Genomic DNA, 17,022 nt, shown 5'->3' with positions numbered 1-17,022 from the left:
AAATTTTATGCGTGTTGATATGAAAACATGCCCATGATATGGATGTAAAATAATAAATTGCAAATAATATATAGAGTATGATCCAATTTCTGTTTTCAATTTCTGTATGTTCATATTACACATTTTGATATGCACATAGCATAAAGACTACAACTACTGACAGTGGTCAGTGTGTGTGGCTGAGGGGTTCATGTCCCCCTGAGGAATATGACTGGTGTTGGAGAGAATGGTATGCACTTGCTCCTTTTTACACCTTGAAATTCTTTGAAGTTTTATAACAAACAAAAGGTATTTTAAAGACATACCCCAAACTAATCCCTGTGCTCCAAGATTTTTAAGAAGATGGGCGCCCTAGGAACAGAGAGCACACACCCAAGTTCGGAAAGAATGTCTCTACCGGGTTCCTGGTTATATTTCAATTTTATAAGCCACAGCTTTCTTTCCTCCAGTCCATGTGGTAACATGGAGACAGTTCACTCTCGAGGGGCCCCAAAGGAGGGCCATTTGGGGAAGGAAAAAGGAAATGCAAATGTATTCTGAAAACAGATGGTATCTGGAAGAGAAAGTGTGTTTGGCAGCAAGAAGGAAAATCACAGGAAGAGGAGAGAAAAGCAGTAAAAGAGAAACAGCCAAAGAAGGTGGTAATTAAGTGTGAAGCTGGTGACTTCCAAGGGACTTTTCAGTTTTGGCAAGAGTCAGGCCTCTGGACAATTCTGCTGAAGTGTGTAGACATTGTTTTACATTTCTTTTTTTTATTAAAACTATTCCATTAGAGCTATAGCTTGGAACCATGATATCCTGACACTGTTTGTTACCAAGATTCCAAGTATTTAAGTTCCTGAATAATTTACTTAATTTCATAGTTCCAGGCTAGCCCTCTCATTCATTTTGATATGTTTCCTGAAGTGGAAGATGAAGGGGAGAGTCACTGCTGATGGTGAGAAAGTTGTATACATGCCTCACCACCTCCCAATGCTTCTTCTCTGGGCTCTGGAGCCCTCCGTGGGTCACTGCCCGTGTAGGCAGGACAACGATGATGTTGCGAGATGCCTGTGACAATCAAGAGTCATGCCACTTCCCACTTCATTTATAGTATGAACCAAGATACAAGTGTCTGAAGTGTCCAATAACAAAGAGATTAATTGATGGATTATTTTGCACTAAATCACTTGCTGTTACAGCTGCTGAGGATGTCAAAGAGCACCTAGGAACTATGACCATTCCAGCAGGGAACAATTTCAGGGGTTAGAGACCAGCTATCCTACTCAATGAAGGGCAGAAGTCCTTATGTCTGTATCAATCTTCCTGTTATACCAGTGACAGTTCACAGACAAGATTACAAAGGACAGGCTTTATATTTGGTCCTAAATAACCTCTTAATTTGAGAAAAACTGAACCAAAACCAAGAATACGTTGTGATTTCTCAAATTATCATGTTCTATCTTTGGTTTAAGATGCATACATACCACCAAAATGATGGTCAGGAAATAAGTCTTCTCCTCTAGACATACTCAAAACCTTTCTGGGTCTCATAAACAAAGCTTGTGATACAAATTTATTTTAACAGGGAACTTTTGGATTACATGAGCTCCAGACATTGTATATAAAAGGGCTGAGGTTCTAGATACTTAATTACCAAGTTATTTTATATGTGTGTGTATATGTACACGTATATATGTATGTATATATATATATATATATATAGTACATGTATATGTGAGTATATACATATACATACACAGTACATGGAATAGGAAGTTATTTACATAGTCCTTTCTACCTATATTATTATCTCATTTAACCACCATAAAGGAAGGTAGAGTTCACCTGTGAGTATGTCAGTTGACTCAGACAAAGATCTTTTTTTAACATAATCACAATGTCTTTATCACACATAACAAAGTTAACAAGTCCTTTATATCATTTAAATTCCCAGATCCTATAAAGTTTCCCCAATTGTCTCAAAATGTCTTTTTATAACTAGTTCATCTGAATCTAAATACAAACAAGGTCCACACATTGCATCACACACACACACACACACACACACACACACACAGACTCCCCAGCTCTATCCGCTAGTAGGGTGAAAGGCTGGGGGCAATGGTATCCAACAGCAATAACACCTGATTTTGGTTTCTAAGTATTACTCTCCACTAAAAGGAAGCAGGGGGAAATGGCTGATCCAAGGGTTAGAGCAAGAAAAGTATAAGATGTTCTCAGGACCTCTTGTGCTAGAAAGTAAGGAAGTAGTCAAAGAATAATGGGTCAGGCACAAAGGTCAGATTGATGGGGCTCAAAATAAATAATGATAGTAACAGATTACAACCCATTAAATAAAATGAGAATCCATTGATTTGCTGATATAAATAAGTAAATACAATAAATGTTGGATGAAGAACAGGATATTTACATATTTTCAAAGTACCTCCTCAAAAAATACTTAATGATTACAAAGGAAAAAGAGTAACTTCACAGTGAAGAAGAAGTCCAATAGACCCCACCTGAATAAACTAATCAAAATGAGCATCACCAGTAATGGGACAAATAAAAATCAGATACCACTTGACACAAAGGTACAAAAGGACTCTTGCTACAAAGGATGTTATTAATACAAGTGAGCATTTATGTTAATTTCTGAAATTTGATGACTGTAGTGTGGTTATCTAAGAGAGTGTCCTTACTTATGGAAAATGCAAAGTATTTCAGGTATTCGGTATTCAGGGATGAAGGGGCATCAGCTTGGTAACTTCCTCTCAAATGGCTGAAAAAAGTAATTCATTGTACTATACTTGACATTCCTGGTAAGTTTGAGATTATTTCAATAAGAAAAAATTATACAATTAACAAAATACCTTATCTATAGAGAGGATCATATGGTTCTTATCCTTTCTTTTATTAATGTGGTATATCACATTGATTGATTTGTGAATACTGAACCACCCTTGTATTCAGTGACTGATGAATGGATAAAGAAGATGTGGGATATATACATGGTGGAATATTACTTAGCCATCAAAAAGAAAGAAATCTTGCCATTTGCAAAGACATGGATGGAGCTAGAGTGTATTATGCTAAGTGAAATAAGTTAGTCTGAGAAAGACAAATACCAAATGATTTCACTCATGAGGAATTTAAGAAACAAATGAACATAGGGGAAAGAAGAAGGGGGGTGCAAACCATAAGAGATTATTAACTATAGAGAACAAACTGAGGGGAGGTGGGGTGGGGGATGAGCTAAATGGGTGATGGGCATCAAGTAGGCCACTTGTGATGAGCACAAATGTTATATGTAAGTGGTGAATCCCTAAACATTAAATTCTACTCCTAAAACTAACATTACATTATATGTTAACTGGAATCTAAAATAAAATTTTTTTAACATTTATTTATTTTTAAGAGAGAGAGAAACAGTGCAAGCAGAGGAGGGGCACAGATGGAGGGAGACACAGGATCGGAAACAGGCTCCAGGTTCTGAGCTGTCAGCACAGATCCCGATGCAGGGCTCAAACTCACGAACCATGAGATCATGACCTGAGCCGAAGTCAGAAGCTTAACCGACTAAGCCACCCAGGTGCCCCACTAGAATTTAAATAAAAACTTGAAACAAAGAAAAAACAAAAAACCACCTTCCCTCATCAGCTATCTTTTCCTGAACACAGTTCTTACAGGAAAGACAGAATACTTACTTATGTACCTTTATTAATTTTAATTAGCATAGACTCAGCTGTGGTTGAAAGGGCCTTATTATGAATGAGAATCAATGTTCCTGTCACCCCTATCACTTAGGAAATTCCAATTTTAGGAGCTCTGTGCCAGGTACAAGAGCAGATCAAATATATGTATTTATTATTATGTCACAATATCACAATGATATTGACAGATAAGTGACAGATCTGGGAGTCCACTTGTTTTATTCACAAGTGTTTATTTCTCTAATAGAAACATTTAAAAGTAATAAGCACTTCAATTTCTAGAAGCACCTTACCCTAAAGCTAGAGTTGTCAATGTAGTATCATTCACTCTAGTCTCCTAACATTCAAATTTTATTTTTTTCTGATGTAAGAAAGGCTAACCCAAAAACCACTCACCAATGCCAGAGGGAGCTCACACATCCATGCAACAAATTTTATTGAGTGCCTACTATGGGCCAAACACTGTTCTTGGCACTGATGGGAGAACAGTGAGCACTACAGCAATAAACTCCTGCTTTTGTGGAGTTTACTTTCAAGTGGGAAGAAACAAACCACAACAAAATAAATACGTAAACTACAGAGTACGAGAAAAACAAAGCAGGAAAGGTCAATACAGAGGGAGATACAATTTTAAATAAACGGTTGCAGGGTGGACCCTACTGAGAGGATGACATTTGAGTAAACACTTGAAGAGAACAAGCCATGTGCTTTTCTGGAGGAAGAGATTTCAGGCAGAGGAAACAGCTTGTGTGAAAATCCTGAGGTACAAATGTGCTTTGAATGTTTATGAAATAGTAAGGGAGCCACTGTGGCTGGAGAGGAATAAGCAAAGCGAAGAGAGAAGAGAGAAAGGAGGTAATGTGAAGGTCAGAGGGGACAGAGCACCACTACAGGCCATTTTAAGGACTTGGGCTTTTACTCATTATGTGGGAAATCATCTGTGATTTTTTGGAAAGAGAAATGACTTTATCCAACTTGCATTTTAACAAGACTGCATTTCTCTGGCTGCTGTGTTGAGTACAGAATGAGGAGGAGCGAGCATAGAGACATGGAGAGACCAGTTAGGAAGCTACTGTAATAACCTAGACGGGAGATGATGGTGACGAAGACAAGGGAGATAGCAAGAAGGAAGGTAAAAAGTGGCCACATTATGGTAGCTTTAAAAGTAGAGCCACCAGGGGCACCTGGGTGGCTCAGTTAGTTAAACATCTGACTCTTGATTTGGGCTCTGGTCATGATCCCAGGGTTGTGGGATTGAGTCCTCTGTCAGGCTCCACATTGAGTGTAGAGCCTGCTTAGGATTCTCTTCTCTTCTCTTCTCTTCTCTTCTCTTCTCTTCTCTTCTCTTCTCCTCTCCTCTCCTCTCCTCTCCTCTCCTCCCCTCTCCTCCCCTCCCCTCCCCTCCCCTCCCCTCCCCTCTCTTCTCTTCTCTCCCTCCCTTGCCCTGGCTTTCTCTCTCTCTCAAAAAAAACCAAAAACAAAAAAACAAAAAACAGGTAAAGCCACCAGGATTTGCCTGAAGAACTAGAAATAGGTGAGAAAGAGACAACACACCTGTGAAGTCAAAAATCATCCTTAGGTTTTGACCTAAGCAACTAGAAGGTTGATCCATCAAATGTCATGATGAAGACTGAGAGAAGCAGGTTTGGTGGAAGCTGTTCAGAAGCTCAGTTTTGGACAAATTAGGTTTAAGATGTTTATAAAACATTCAAATGGAGAAGTCGAGTAGGTAATTGAACTTATGGTTCTGGAGTTTGGGAGAATGGTCTAGGCTGGAGACATATATTGGGGCATTGTGGTAGGCAGAACAATGTCTCCCCTCCCCAAAATGGCCATGGCCTAATCTTCAGAACATATGAATATATTACCTTACCATGGCAAAAAAAAAAAAAAAAAATCTTCACAGATGTGATTAAGAGTACAGACTTTGAGATGGGGGTGATTATCCTGGATTATATGATTGAGCCAAACTGACTCAGATGGGTCATTAAACGGTGAAACAGAGAGAGGTGATGAAAGAAAAAGATCAAAGAGATAAGATATTGATGGCTTTGAAGACAAAGGAAACCAGAAGCTAAGGAAAGTAGGCTTCTAGAAGCTGCAAAAGCAAAGAAATGGATTGTTCACTAGAGCCTCCAGAAAGGAAATTGGCCCTGGTATACGTTATTTTAGCCCAGAGAGACTGTCAAACCTCTAGCCTAAAGAACTGTAATATAATAAGTCAGTGTTGTTTTAAGCCACTAAATTTGTGGTCTTTGTTACAGTAGCAATGGAAAATTAATGCAAGCATCATCAATACATAGATAGTGTTTACATTCATAAGGGTGGGATATTAGTGACAGAAAAGAGAAGTCGTAGGACTGACCTTGAGCATATTTGAATATTAAGTCAGGGAAATGAGGAAGATCCAGCAGAGATGACTGAGAAGGAATGGACACAAGTGAGAAGAAAACAGAAGAAAGCAGTGTTCTAGAAGCCAAATGAGGAGTCTGTGTCACAGGCTGCTGAAGGGTCAACAAAGCAGAGGACAGAATAAGGAACCCAAAACAGGCAGCGTAGGGACAGCATGCATATTCAGGCCAGCTGATACACAAAGAAAGGACATACACAGAAGGAAAACAGTGGACCTTGGTCCTCACCACTCCAGCAGCAGAGATGGGAGAGACACCCGAATGAAAGCTCCCTCCCCACCCCGTGGAGGGCCAATATTTCCACACACAGGGATTCTAGAGTCTCTAGACAACTTGGCCCAACTAGAACCCTGGAAGTTTTCAAATCAGACCAGCACTCTTTCACCTTGGGGGGAGGGAAGGAGTGAAGGTCAACAGCAAGAGGAGGAGAGCAGAAATGAAAAGAACAGAAAGACTTTCAGCTTTCTCTTACAGATCTGCACTACTGTCTCTCCTTTTACCATACAATAGGGTCTGAAGCCCTCCAAGGCCCTAAATTGTTAAAAGGAATAAACCCTGGGGCGCCTGGGTGGCTCAGTCGGTTAAGTAGCCGACTTCGGCTCAGGTCATGATCTCACAGTCTGTGAGTTCAAGCCCCGCGTCGGGCTCTGTGCTGACAGCTCAGAGCCTGGAGCCTGTTTCAGATTCTGTGTCTCCCTCTCTCTGACCCTCTCCCGTTCATGCTCTCTCTCTGTCTCAAAATTAAATAAACATTAAAAAATAAATTTAAAAAAAAAAGGAATAAATCCTAAACCAGGATAATTACCATATTAGCTCAAGACCTGGAACTAGTTTTTTTCTTGAGGAAAAAAAAGAAAAAAAACATGACCTCATCAAAAAACAAACACAAAAGCAAAAACACCACACGACCTTCCAGGACCCTGACATTTCATGGCAGCCACAGCTTCAGAAGACCTTCTGTATTTTTCCTTCCTTCACCTCAAAACTCAATTGTCACGTGACCACCCATAATGGTGAAGTCACGCCTGCAGGATTGCTGAAGCCTGAGACAAATATAGCCTGTTTCACACTGCCTCACACTGACTTGTAATTATTTGTTTACCTGTTTATCTTTCCATTAGACTCAGAAGTCATCAAAAAGGTGAGGCTATGCCCTTTCATCACTGAAACCTACGAACAGTAATTCATTAAACTTCTCATTCACTGAACTAGTAATATGTGTCAGACATGGTACTGTTTTCAGGCATCTACTCTTCACAGATCCTGTGAGACGGGCATTATTTATTCCTCTTCCCAGATAAAAAGATTGAGATTCAGAAAGGTTAAGAAACTTAACAGTCATGTTAAGCTGAGTGTGGCAGGCCTGGCCAATGCCAAATTCTGGGCTAAATAATGGCCCCCGCAAATACGCCACATCCTAATTCCGGGAACCTGTGAATGTTACTGCATATGGAAAATGGGACTTTATAGGTGTGATTAAATTACGGGTTTTGAGGTAGGGTGATTATACTGAATCACCCAGAATGGACTCAATGTAATCACAAGAATCCTTACAAGAGGGAGGCAGGAGATGATATTGAGTAGCAGCAGATGTGGCAACAGAAGCAGGAGTTGAAGTGATTTAAGGAAGGGACCATGAGCCAAGGAAAGCAGGCAGCCTTTAGAAGCTGGAAAAGGTAAAGACACATTCTCCCTTAGAGCCTCAATAAGGAACACAGACCTGCCAATACCTTGATTTTAGATTTCCGAACTTCAGAACAGAGAGACAATAAATCTGTGTTGCTTTAAACCACTAAGTTTGTGGTAATTTGTTAATGGTAGCAATAGGGAACTGACATGGTGCTCTTTGCCTCTAATCTCCTATGGCCTTTACATCCCCAGGACCTGAGGTAGTCCATGGATATTTGCTAATTACTGAAGGGGAAAGAGTGTCTCTTCCAGGGTGTCTCTTATCTGGCCCAATCTGAACTGAGAGGGAGAGTCTAGCCTTCCTCAGGGAGAGGGAGGTTCGCCCAGGTACATCTGTGGTGGTATGTGTTTTCCTAATTGGTAAGTTGAATGGATGTGCTAGTAATAATCTGAAGCTCGTTCTATGTCAGTCAGTATCCTTGGAAGACATGACAAAATGCAATTCCAATTTACAGCTGTGATTTAGAGCCACGGGGGTGCTGGAGGGAGGTAGGAAGAGAAGGGGAATTGGCTATTTTTAGGCCACCAATTTAGGCTCTTTTTTCCATTTCCTATAATAGTGCATTAAATATCACAAATGATGCTGTGGAAATTATACGCAGCAAAAAGATGAGCTGAGATCACATTTTATAATCTAATTCCCTAAATTATTTCATGACAAATTGGAGCAAACGCACCAACTCTACCTTCCTCTTTCTCTGAGACCCTCATGGCCCATTCTTTAAAAAAGGAAGATGATATCAATAAGGAAACAGTTTTCCAAATTAATAAATTCAATACACCTCATAGCTTAGCTGCTCAAGAAATAAAGAGCTGGAAATCTGAACACTGCTTAGATTTTGCAGATGGCTCGCCATGCCATAAAGAGTTACTTCCCCCTTCTGCATCCCAGTTTCTCCAGCAGGTTAAAATCCCACACTTTGAGGGTGCCTGGGTGGCTCAATCAGTTAAAGCAACTGGATCTTGATTTCGGCTCAGGTCATGATCTCATGGTTCGTGAGGTTGAGCCCTACATCGGGCTCGGCACAGGCATGGAGCGTGCTTGGGATTCTCTCTCCCTCTCTCTGTCCTTCCCCAGCTCATGCTCACTCACAGACTCTCTCCCTCTCTCACAAAATAAAGAAATAAACATTTTAAAATACAAAATATAAATCCTACTCTTTGAAAGTAAAAACTTCAAAACAGCTTTTGATCTTTTAAGAACAAGCACTGCATAAGCATAAAGATGGTTACAATTTGGGGCACCTGGGTGGCTCAGTCGGTTAAGTGTCTGACTTCAGCTCAGGTCATGATCTCACGGTTCCTGAGTTCAAGCCCCGCTTCAGACTCTGTGCTGACAGCTGGGAGCCTGAAGCCTGCTTCGGATTCTGTGTCTCCCTCTCTGTCTGCCCCTCCCCCCTTCATGCTCTGTCTCTGTCTCTCTCCCTCTCTCTCTCTCTCAAATAAATAAAACATTAAAAATATATATATAGATGGTTACAATTCCAGCTAAAAGCAAGCATTTAGAACTGAATCTCAAATTCACATATGCTTGTATCCCATAATCTACCTGTAGTTGAGGTAGAAGGTGAAATAAATTGAGTAGACCTAAGGTAAAATCAGTCACTGCCCTCGGTCTAGACCTTATGATTACACTGGCAATCCCCACATTCCCAGTTTGCCTGGTTTTGCAGCCAAAGTTCCCAGGGGTTCTGAATAGCTTTGGAATCTGAATAAATCACACACTAGGGGGCCATTGAGACCACCAGAAACTCAATTTATTTGCAACCTGAGACAGGATTTTATTGCTTCTCAGATTAACAGTTAAAAATGTTTTGCTTTTCTGTCTCAGGGGTGTTAGTTTGATGTATGAGGCAGGGAGATTATTAAATCTTCGGTGCTTCCAAAGATGTAAATTAAACCACAGCACCTCCTTAGCCACCTTCCCTGGATGAGCTGGAGATTTATTATTAACTTGTCACTCTTACATGCTCATCAAAACAAGCAGCACCGTGATTAATTACACCTATTTCTTTAAGGATACCTGTCGTTTCAACTTCTTGTGGACAGGATATGACAAAGTCTTCTGATTTCCTTGCAGAGCTAAGCAGGAGGATTTTTAGAGGGGAGAAGAGAATCACCATCCTCTCCTCATCATTTCCATGAATATATTTGAAAGAAATGTGGCAGGTATGTAACTGAATATTGTTCTTTTAGTTTTAAATGAAATCGCCCTTGTACCTTTTTAAAATTTTGATTATGGAAATTGATAAAAATAAGAAAAGACACGATAATAAAATAATTAATCCCCACATACACATCATCTAACTTCAGTAATTACCATTTTCTCATTTTTGTCTTTAACGCATTTCTTTCCCCTTAACCCTTTTTTTTTTATTTTAAATATTTTAAAATAAACTCCCACTGTCATACCATTTTACCCTGAAATACATTAGAATTTATCTCTAACAAACAAGATTTTAAAAAATATATCTGTAATATCATTATACTACTTAACAAAATCACAATAATTCTTTAATACTTCTTCTTTTTTAAATGTTTATTTATTTTTGAGAGAGAGAGAGAGAGAGAAGAGCATGAGTGGGGAGGGGCAGAAAGAGAGGGAGACAACAGAATCAAGAGCAGGCTCGAGGCTCTGGCCTGAAAGCCCAGAGCTCGACGCAGGGCTCGAACCCATGAACTGTGAGATCATGCCCTGAGCCAAAGTCAGATGCTTAACCGACTGAGCCATCTAGGTGCCCCATAAGTCCTTAACACTTCTTTTTTTTTTATGTTTATTTTATTATTTTTGAGAGAGAGAGACAGACAGAGCATGAGCGGGGGAGAGGCAGAGAGTAAGAGGCAGGCACAAAGTCCAGAGCAGACTCTAGGCTCTGAGCTGTTAGCACAGAGCCCGGCACCGGGCTTGAACTCGTGAACCGCGAGATCATGACCTGAGCCAAAGTCAGACACTTAACCGACTGAGCCACCTAGGCACCCCCTTAACACTTCTAATATATAGCCCATGTTCTAACGTTCCTGATTGCCTACCAAAAATCCTTCTGGTGTAAACAAGATCCAAAGTCTACACGTTGGATTTGGTTGATGTGTCTTTCACTAACACCTTTTCTCCCATATCCTTTAGAATATCACCAAAATGATCAATATTTTTTCTCCAGGATAAACAAATCCATCCAAACTTAACATAAGCTCCTGGTGAAAGCTCATTCATGTAATATTTTTGAGGACAGGATGATCATTTATCATTCAAACGAAGAAACTCTGGAGTGAAAGGGAGATGCTGTTTATACCAGTGTAAACCAGGACAAAAAGTCACCCTGCCAGTAGTGATATCAGGAATAAAACAGGAAGATCTGATTTCTAGTTTCTAGATGGGTATAGAGAGCTGGAAAAGAGGTAGAAAGAGTATCCCTCCCATCCTGATAATTAAAAAAAAAGTTGGCAAACTGTAAGTGAACAACTTTTCCTGCAACCATCAGAGTTGAAGTTGAGGAAATGCCAACTAGTTCCACATCTGAGTTGAGACAAGTGTCTACAGGGAGACAGAGTACAAGCACTTGTTTACTTGGGGCAGTTGAACACTGGGAGGAAGAATTCATCTAGAATTGTTAACAAAATAGTGGAGGCTAAGAATTGGCTGGTGGCACAATACGGAGCCCTGAAGGCTACAGATAAAGGGGAGTTAACACCACTTGCAGGCTTCTCTCTCTATGAATGCCAACGTACTCACAAAAAACAATGGCAAGAGTCCACGAAAGCATCCCTCAGGCTTCAGGGTCAGGCTTCAGGGTGAGGAATAGCAGCTGCTGCAGGAAGGCCATGGAGCCCAGCCTGGATCGTTCTTCTCTCTCTCCCCTATGACAACAAAAACAAACACAAACAAACAAACAAACAATCACTGGTGATGTGGTGTAAAAAACAAAACAAACAAACAAAAAACGAGAAATAACTTCTTAATGCCAAGAGACGAAACAATCAACAGAACCAAACTCATATATAACACAGATGTCAGAGCTATCAACATTTAATTTAAAATAACTTTGGGGGCCCCTGGCTGGCTCAGTCTGTGGAGCATGTGACTCTTGATTTCAGAGTTGTGAGTTTGAGCCATACATTGGTTATAGAGACTACTTAAAAACAAAACCTTAAAAAAAATTTTTTTAATAAAAAAACTATGAAAAATATGTCAAAGCCTCCAATGGAAAAAATAGAGAACATTCATTGTCAGATGAGTAATTTTAGCAGAGATGCTTACTGTAAGAAAAAATCAAATGAAAATGCAGGAAATGAAAAACATAGTATTAGAGATCAAGATGGTCACTGACAGGTTCATCAGTAGAAGAATTCGTGAAATATTCAAACTGAAAGAGAGAAATGAGTAAAAAATAAAAAGAGAATATAGCATCCAGGAAATATAGGACAACATCAAATGACCTAATGGATATACAATTAGAATTCCAGAAGGAAAAAAAGACAGGGAATTGGGTAGAATAAATACTTGAAGGGATAACGGCTAAGAATTTTCAAAATTAATGACATTTATCAAACTACAGATCAAACCACCTACCAAGATAAATATCTGAGCCAGAGACAGACATATCATATCCAACTTCTAAAAACAAAAAAACAAAGAGAAAATCTTGAAGGCAGGCAAAGGGGAAAACTTTTTAAAGAGAAATAAATATAAGAATTATAACAGCCATCTTGTTAGAAGCCAGGGAAGCTAGAAGACAGTAGAGTGACATTTTTAAAGGGCTGAATGAGAGAGTAACATCATCAAGATGGAGGAGTAGGAGCCTCCATTCCCCACCCCACCCCCCCCAAAAAACAATTAGACACCTATCTGTGAACAAAAAATAACTCTGGGAGAGTTTAAAAGTCCACTTAAGAGCTTCAGCAACACAATAGAGCAAAAGACCTGAGAATAACCATACAAAAAGGGAAGGAAGAAGTTTCATTCTGCCTGCATCACCCATCGCCCCAGGCTGACATTGTTCCGTGCCAAGAGGGCTCAAGAGAATTCCCCTCACCGGTAAAAGGAAGGAAGGGTGAGCTACAAGCTTCCCCAGCCTTTGGGAACACTGCACAAAGAACCCACTTCAGTTGCACCCTGCCCAGAGACCAGCAAAGCTAAGACATCTAGAAATGGCTAGGAACAGAGAACAAGGGCAGGGGCTACGAGTGTCAGCCACACAAGTGTGAGCAGCTGTGGTTCCCAGTGGCCTGCTCTGCAGAGCATCACAAAAATCTTCACTTCTGAGGACCTCAACAGCCCTTGCAGATGCTACACACCCCATCCCCAGCTTTCACCACTGCAAGTCACATTACAGACTCCAGCAGACTGCTTCACAAAGGACCCCAGCAGCTTTTTGCTACCGAGGAATCCAACAGCCAGCACAGCCCCTGCAGACCTCCTGCAGTTTTGCCAGTGAGATTTTCATGCTCACAGATACCAGCTACCACTCACCAGCTCAAGCTCACGCTCTCTCAAAATAAATAAATAAACTTAAAAAAATGTATTAAAATAAATAAAAATTAAATAAAAGATTAAAAATGGGCAGAGGATCTGAACAGACATTTTTCCAAAGACAGAAAGATGGCAAACGGGTACATGAAAAGATGCTCAACATCATTTATCATTGGGAAAACGCAAATCAAAACCACAATGAGATATTACTCCATACTTGTTAGGATGGCTGTTATCAAAAAGACAAGAAATAGGTGTTGGTGAGGATGTGGAAAGGGAACACTAGTGCACTGTTAGTGGGGATGTAAATTGGTGCAGCCTCTATGTTTTACTCCACTGAAACAGTATGGAAGTTCTTCAAAACACTAAAAATAGAACTACCATATGATTCAGCAATTCCACTTGAGTATTTACCTGAAGGAAATGAAAACACTAAATTGAAATGATGAGGGGCACCTGGTGGCTCACTCGGTTGAGCGTCAGACTTCCACTCAGGTCATGATCACACGGTCAGTGAGTTCAAGCCCCGTGTCGGGCTCTGTGCTGACAGCTCGGAGCCTGAAGCCTGCTTCAGATTCTGTGTCTCCCTCTTTCTCTGCCCCTCCCGCACTCATATTCTCTCTCTCTCTCTCTCTCTCTCTCTCTCTCTCTCTCTCTCTCTCTCAATAATATAATAAACGTTAAAAATTAAAAAAAAAAAAGATGTATACACTGCCATGTTCATTGCAGCATTACATTACTCACAATAGCCAAAACATGGAAACAGCCTAAGAGTCCAGTGATGGATAAATGGATAAAGAAGACGAAGTAGGGGCGCCTGGGTGGCGCAGTCGGTTAAGCGTCCGACTTCAGCCAGGTCACGATCTCGCGGTCCGTGAGTTCGAGCCCCGCATCGGGCTCTGGGCTGATGGCTCAGAGTCTGGAGCCCGCTTCCGATTCTGTGTCTCCCTCTCTCTCTGCCCCTCCCCCGTTCATGCTCTGTCTCTCTCTGTCTCAAAAATAAATAAACGTTAAAAAAAAATTAAAAAAAAAACCACTACAGAAGTAAGTTTAAAAACTACAAAAAAAAAAAATCCATTGGTCACCTTTGAAGGTTGCTAAAACATCACCTTATGGTTCTGAAAACTGAGAATGTTTTAAAACATTAAGCACTTTTTTGGGGCGCCTGGGTGGCACAGTCGGTTAAGCGTCCGACTTCAGCCAGGTCACGATCTCGCGGTCCGTGAGTTCGAGCCCCGCGTCAGGCTCTGGGCTGATGGCTCGGAGCCTGGAGCCTGTTTCCGATTCTGTGTCTCCCTCTCTCTCTGCCCCTCCCCCGTTCATGCTCTGTCTCTCTCTGTCCCAAAAATAAATAAAAAACGTTGAAAAAAAAAATTGAAAAAAAAAAAAAACATTAAGCACTTTCCCTGAATAACCTATTTCAGGAAAAACAAAGAGTGGATAACTTCAAGTACATATTATAAAGCCCAATGAATACTGAAGAAATGTGGTTAGAAAATCACTAAATGGTGGGGGCTGGGCGGCTCTGTCAGCTAATTATCTTACTCTTGTTTTTGACTCAGGTCATAATCTCAGGATTGTGAGGTGGGGCTCCATGCTGGGGGTGGAGCCTGCTTAAATCTCTTTCTCTCCCTTTACCCCTCCCCACTCCTGGCTTGTGGGCTTCCTCTCTCTCTCTCTCTCTCTCTCTCTCTCTCTCAAAAAAATAAAAAAAAGAAAAAGAAAAATTCACTAATTTGCAACCTCTAATAGAGCTAAGTATCAATATTCAATAAATGCTAAAACTATTAAATGAAAGATCAATAGAAAATTAGTAGCATATAAATAAGGTTGACATTTGAATCTGATTAACCTTAATGTCAAGGAGGGAGGCGACTAGCCATTTTGTCCTTTGTGATGTGATAAAAAAGGAAGTACACAATACCACTTAGAATGTTTTCTTGCCAAAAGTAATCAGTCCTCTAGATCTAGGTACCAATTCATAGGAAATATGTGGCTTGGAGATACAAATCAAAAGATGAAATAGCCAAATCCAGCCTGTGGAAACTACAGGACAGTTAACATGGCATGGAAAAGAAAACGTTGGACTGCAGAGTGGGGTGAGGGACTTTAAACAGATAGACTTCAGAGGCACACAAAGCAAATGCAATGTGTCAACCTCATTTGGATCCTTATTTGAACCAACTGTAAAAGGCATTTTTGAGACAACCTGAAAATTTTGAACATGGACTAAGTATTCGGTGATATTAATTTTGTCACATGTGATAAAGTCCTTATCTGTTAAGAGAGATTTCATGAATTTGTTTTAAAGTACTAAAAAAAAAAAAAAGTGTAGGAGGATAATTCAAGTTCAGCAAAATGTTGGTAGTTATGGAACCTGGCTCAGGGTATGTGAAGGGGTTGTTAACCTGATTTTAATTTTGTGTGTGTTTGAAAGTTTCCTATAATTAAAAAATCAAGTAGTAGTCTGGTATTCTGTAGACACCTATACCGACAATATGAAATACAAAATAAGTATATGCCATAGCACCCTGCCCTTAAATTTATAATTCAAGCAGGAAAATGAAAGAAGGGAGGAAAAAAAGAAAGAACAATGTAAGGTTGTTTAGGGTAATGCTCAGATTGAATGATTCAAGCAGTAAGCGCAATGACTGTAGGAAGAGATTAATATGACTTGAGTTATTTAATAGTTACAGGAATGATGCTTACTCCAATTAAAAAAAAAATTCACTAGGATATGTTTATGCTTCTTTTGTATCTTCTCAGCCAGTCTAGTATGAAGACTAATTTTTCAATCTGAAATTCACTGGAAACAACAGAAATTCTCAAAGGCCTAGAGAGTAAAAGCACATCTGTCTTAGCCAGTAAAATAATTTGGTGTTGAATGAAGCACAAGCTTAAATAGCAAAAAGATGTAGATATACATGTAAATAAAATATGTTTACCCACAAAGATCTACAGAATCATTTCAATAAAATGTTCAGCAGAAGGTACAGGAATAATTTAGAGGAAAAGAACAATCTCTACAAATGTTTTCCTTAATTATATCGTGACAAATTTAACCTACAAATCAACAATGTGGCTGCAATATTAAATGATACGTAATACTAAATGTCTGATAACAGCCTACACTGATGCTGCTGCACCTGGCATACAGAAACACAGAATTACACCTAGTGGGTCTATAAAGATACTCTGGAAAGACAGAAAGATCAACAGTATTATGGGTGCAACTTGTAAATGAGTATACAACCTATAAGTCACCATCAGCAGATTAGACTTTTAAATAAAATTTTCACTTGAGTAAAATTAAATGCTAACCTAAGCTCAGTGACAGATAATTTCCAAATATTTTCACCACTAAAGAACAGCTGGTATCTTCACCATATCTGTGGTCATAAAGCAGCTTCACCTCTTCCTAAAACATTCCAGTATACACTTGTCCTTATCCAAAGATAAGTTATTTTTTTCTTCTGTGTTGGCCAAAACTAAGAAAACAAAAATAACAGATTGGGGGTGGGAGGCAGAATTCTTTATTCCAAGATTGCTACTTTATATCAAGAATGCATTGATTAGAAGTGCAAAATAAGCAAGAACTCATTATAAATGTCGAGGATTATTGCTTTAATTACATACCCTAAAACATACCTACATATCATGACTTACTATATGTTGTATCAAGCTTTTAGTTTACTTGCTACATGGCCATTAGGCCAGCTCTAAAAAATGTTTACCATCCAAATAGAAATTCATTAGGGAA

At 39.7% G+C, this 17,022-nt stretch overlaps 1 protein-coding gene across 9 annotated transcripts in view; it reads right to left on the bottom strand.

Annotated features, from left to right (window-relative positions):
- The window catches only part of HYDIN (HYDIN axonemal central pair apparatus protein), a 439,740-nt gene that overhangs the window by 412,371 nt on the left and 10,347 nt on the right, over positions 1 to 17,022 (bottom strand). For all 9 annotated transcript variants that reach the window (XR_009256078.1, XR_009256079.1, XR_009256080.1 and 6 more), the window contains exon 2: positions 11,526 to 11,645. The gene's annotated coding sequence lies outside the window, so the exon portion shown is untranslated. The remainder of the gene's footprint in view (positions 1 to 11,525; positions 11,646 to 17,022) is intronic.

This window comes from Neofelis nebulosa, chromosome 17 (genome assembly GCF_028018385.1).
Source record: "Neofelis nebulosa isolate mNeoNeb1 chromosome 17, mNeoNeb1.pri, whole genome shotgun sequence".
Lineage (NCBI taxonomy): Eukaryota > Metazoa > Chordata > Mammalia > Carnivora > Felidae > Neofelis > Neofelis nebulosa.
Note: the sequence above shows the minus strand (reverse complement) of the source record. Positions and strands in the feature narration are given on the sequence as shown.